Genomic DNA, 5262 nt, shown 5'->3' on the forward strand with positions numbered 1-5262 from the left:
TCGTTGTCTGTGCCCTGTGCCGAAGAATCCGCTGACTCATTGTCTTCAGAAATTAAATTTTCTTCCTCCGCCGGTGAAACGGCGTCCCTTCCACTCATATTTTCGGCAGCCATGCGGCGATTTTCTCGGCCTTCGTTCAACACTGAGCGCACATAACAACACACTTCCGACCTTCCCGAAGGATCGCACACAACTGATCTTCCCGGGCTCGTGCGCTTTCACACGTGACTCCGTAACGACTAATGACCAATGACGAAACAGAATCAAAAGTATTTAAACAAAGGTAAACATTTCTCAGCAAATAATAAGGCAAGAGACTGGCCCTCACCAACTGGCTAACGCGCGGCCGGAGGAAAAAGTAAGAAGAATATTTCTAGCCAGATGCTAAGGAGTACTGGCCCTGGTTTCTGCTGTTAACGTAGACTTCTGATTTCTGAACAAGGATTTTCATGACCAAATCTGTTCAATTGAAACACATCCATTTTTCCGTCAGCGTTTATGAAAAACTTTCTCTTTACGGATCATAAAGTAAAAAATCGAAGTTTTCGCGCATAGTGTTCGGAAATAATAGAGTTTCATGATGTCCTGATTGTTCTTAATTTGGAGGACTTGTTGAGAACTATAAAATCTTTATTTTTAAATTATAATAATAGAAATAATAACAATAATAATAATAATAATTTTAAACATACAATACATTACCATAAAATAAAAATCTTAACCAAGCTTAATTAGACATTATAAAAAATTACAAATTTATACAAAATATCATTCGTTATACCCGTGGTGTATAACGAGTGTTCATTTCCACAATTCGTGCAATCATTTGGAGTAAACAATTATTAAAATATCATTGTTATGATTATCATTATTATTACCATTGCTATAAAAATAGTAATAATAGTAACAATAATAATCATATGCATTTATTCGAGATATTGTCATTTCCTCGACACCAAAACTAATGTTTGTCGTTAGCAATAAACTTGATTTTTTTATGTGGTCCTTTCTTTAATAAGGGGATCTCGCTCAAATGAAAAAATAAGTGTTACAAAAAGAACCAACATGACATACTAGAATAACACTAATTATTAATCGTACAAGGCTAAGGTCCAAATCCACCTTAATTTTAGACCCCAAAACCAAAAAGGGTTATTTAATACAGCTGTATAAGTCGCTTTGCATATAAGTCATAATGTACTCTCTACAGTAACCAGGCACATAGCTATGTCTTATTTTGAAAGTTTATTTGGGTCAACAAACTTACAGGGTTTGTAGCGCACTAAGTCCTGAGAAAACATTTTCTGGGAGTGGAGTTATTTCATTGTTATAAAGCCATCTACAAATGAAAACATGAGATGTAATGTCTATGGAAACTAGTCCAAAACTAAGTAACGAAGTTTTAACTCATGTTAACACTATTTTTTAAAGTACACTCAGCAACAGTACAGCATTCGAACTAAACAAGAACAATTCCATGAACTCAATTTTACCTATCATTGCAGTTTCGTTCTTAGCATTCGCTGATCACAGCTTCGCTCGATCCTACTTAGATAAGAGCAGTACAATTAAACCCAAATGACCTCCATGGAGCCCCCGCAATCAACTCAGAGCGATCAAATCAAAGGAAAAATGCATGACAGTGGACAATTCTTTGTGGAGTATCCACGCGCAAAGCTGTGTCATATTGTGAATTCCAAATTAAACAAGAACAATTCAATGAATTTCATTTTACCTTATATTGCAATTTCGTTCTCAGCATTTGCTGATCACGGCCTTACTCGATTCTGCTTACTTAATAGATGAGTGCAATACAATTAATTCCAGTTGTCCTCCATAGGGTCTACGGGAACGAGTCAGCGAAAAAATCAAAACAAAAATGGATGACAGTGGATTTGATAGTTTCAAAGAAAACAATAAAAAAAATTAAAACAGAACACCAAAAAGCTGGAAAAATCACACAAAATCAAAAGTATTTAAACAAAGGTAAACGTTTCTCAGCGAATAATAAGGCAAGAGACTGGCCCTCACCAACTGGCTAACGCGCGGCCGGAGGAAAAAGTAAGAAGAATATTTCTAGCCAGATACTAAGGAGTACTGGCCCTGGTTTCTGCTGTTAATGTAGACTTCTGATTTCTGAACAAGGATTTTCCTGACCAAATCTGTTCAATTGAAACACATCCATTTTTCCGTGAGCGTTTGTGAAAATCCTTCCTTTTACGGATCATAAAGTAAAAAATCAATGTTTTCGCGCATAGTGTTCGGAAATAATACAGTTTCATGATGTCCTGATTGTTCTTAATTTCGAGGACTTCTTGAGAACTATAAAATCTTTATTTCTAAATTATATTAATAACAATAATAATAATAATAATAATAATAATAATAATAATAATAATTTTAAACATACAATACATTACTTAACAAATAAAGAAGCCTTGACTGTGATTTAAGTACTGTACTCTGTCTGTTGTAAAGCACGCAGGAAGCGGCTAGAGCACTTCTTTCGTGCTCTAGCCGCTTCCTGCGTGCTTTACAACAGAACAGAGCATAGTAAAGGCTTCTTTATTTGTTTTATGATAAAGAACAAGTAATTTTCTTCAAAACTTCTACTTTATTTTCAAAGCGCGCGCTGTTTGTGGCGAACTGAGATGTCGTCAACACAGTGCTTTATACTTTGATAAAGCACGCTAATTTGAACCAATCGGAGCGCATGTAAGAATGTTTAAAATTCTTGGATTGGTTAATGAAACAAGGGCTTGTCAAAACCTCAATCAACTGGAAAGTGGCTTGACAGAAATTCAAATTTATGGAAAAACAATTTATGGAAAAACAAGTGCCTCAATGTTCGGCTTCAGTCCGTAAAAAACAGCAAAAAAGAGGATCTAAATAATTAAGTTCAGAGAAAACCGGCCGAATTGTTGCCCATGAAAACCTGCACGTTTCGTACATGGCAATTGGAAAACAAACTTGCGGCTGGAATCTGAAAACCTGTTGGGAATTTTGTAAATGAAGAACTCCAGGGTTAGGACTTTCTGAGCTTGAAAGAACTGCTGGACCGGGCGACGGTTGAGGTCTTCCATCCAAAGCACTTGACAGAATATCCGAGCAAGCCTTTAACTGACAGCTTCAATAATAGCCAAGGAAAAATTCGGAAATTCATCTGCCATTTCTGCAGATGATGGCGTGAGCTTTCGTTTGTTCCGTGCTTTGTACTCTCATAAAGCACGCTGTTTAAACCAATCAGGGCGCGGGATATATAGCAACTTTATTATAAAGAAAATTACTTGTTCTTTATCATAAAACAAATAAAGAAGCCTTGACTGTGCTCTGTTCTGTTGTAAAGCACTTAGGAAGCGGCTATAGCACTCAAGAAGTACGGAGAAACACTCGCCTATCGGCTAGTGTTTCCCCCTACACTTCTTTCGGGCTCTAGCGGCTTCCTGCGTGCTTTACAACAGAACAGAGCACAGTCAAGGCTTCTTTATTTGTTAAATAATAATAATAATTAATAATAATAATAATGCACTACATGTACAAATTATTATTATTATTATTGTAATTCTTGCATAGCATGCGGGGGAGGCTGTGCAAGAGTTACTTGAAAATGATGCGACTAAATATAGCGAGGGCAGGAGTCCCATCATTTTCCTGTACTTATATACAGAGGATTATGGGGTTGATCCAAAAGGTCTAGATAGCAGCAACAATATAGATAGTCGTAAAAACATAACAACTTTCTTTAATTTTCCAGACATATTTCGACGGTACATCCGTGATCTTCAGTGTAACATATTTTGAAATCGCAGTTAAATTTAAAGCGCCAATATTGCATACTAAAACAAAACAAAACAAAATAAAAGTTTTGAAATGAGTGACGCTTAGTTTTTTACAGGGAGAGAATCAGGTTAATGTGTTTTACCTGCTGGTTGAGATCGGGCTTCTCCCATTTTATAGACGTGGATTCCTTAGGCTTCACTAGGTACTTAGTGGCTGCACAGTCCAGGATCTAGAAGCAATCCGGTGTGCTGGATGCCCTACAAAACTCTGAACTCTGCAGATGTTTAAAAACGTTGGAAGATCTGTCTGAAAGTAAGTGGTCGCGCACTCGTTTGGAGAAGTGTCGGCTGGTTTCAACGGTGATTTCAAAATATGTAACACTGAAGATGACGGATGTACCGTTGAAACATGTCTGGAAAATTGAACAAAGTTGTTATGTTTTTACGATTATGGGGTTCTGATTAGCATGGGCAGCAGTTCCCTATTGTCCTACTTCTAGGCTTTTCTTTTCATGGTTTCTAGAACTGACTTGCAAGGGCGGCAGTTGTCTTTGTTCGTGCAGTTATTTTAATACAAGGTTTCTTTGTATTTTAGGCAAAAACTGTGACTACTTTCTTGCCAATTTGCTACTTAAACTGATTGGCAAGGGCAGCAGCTCTTCTTTTCAGTTATATTGTCTCTTTTAAGACCTACTAGACGCATTAGGCATACAATTGTAGCTCTGAACACCTTCTTATCCATAGCTACTTGAACTGATTTGCAAGGGCAGCAGTTCTAATTCCTAGTTGGAATAGATAAACTTTCGTCGAGGAGGCGCATGTAACCTCTTATATCTTTCGGATTTTTGGCAAGTAAAGATGCTTTTGTTTTTGTCCAAATTTTTGGGGGCGGCAGTATGCTATCCATCATTGTGCATGGCGAGTTTTGTGCCCTCGCCTTACCGTAACCCTAACCGTAACCTTTACTGGGCTCATTACATTTTTTTCTTGAACCAAATAATTTTGTAATTAAATGGATAACTTTATTGATTAAACGGGCTCTAGGCTTTTGTCCTGAGCCATTTCACTCCACTTGGTGGTTACTACCTTTTTTTCTGAATGCTCAGTAAACGAGCCCAGGTAATGCAGCCCAACATTCAATGGTATTCCTTATTTGGAGAGGGAGAAGAGGCATAAAGAGATTATTTGCCTAACAAATAGAATTTTTGTTTTTCTCCCTGGGCCTTTGCTCTGAGCCATTTCACTCCACGTGGTGGTTACTATCTTTTTCTAAATGCCCAGCAAACGAGATCAGGTAATGCAGCCCAACATTTGAAGGTATTCCTTATTTGGAGAGGGAGAAAGGGCATAAATGGGTGTTACAAAAAGAATAAAATGACATCCTGGAATAACAGTTAGTATTAATTTTACAAGACTAAGGTCTAAATGCATCTTTAATTTTAAACCCAAAAAGGGTTATTAATTATTATTGACACTTAGTTCA

This window comes from Montipora foliosa, chromosome 11 (assembly GCF_036669935.1).
Source record: "Montipora foliosa isolate CH-2021 chromosome 11, ASM3666993v2, whole genome shotgun sequence".
NCBI classification, from domain to species: Eukaryota; Metazoa; Cnidaria; class Anthozoa; order Scleractinia; family Acroporidae; genus Montipora; species Montipora foliosa.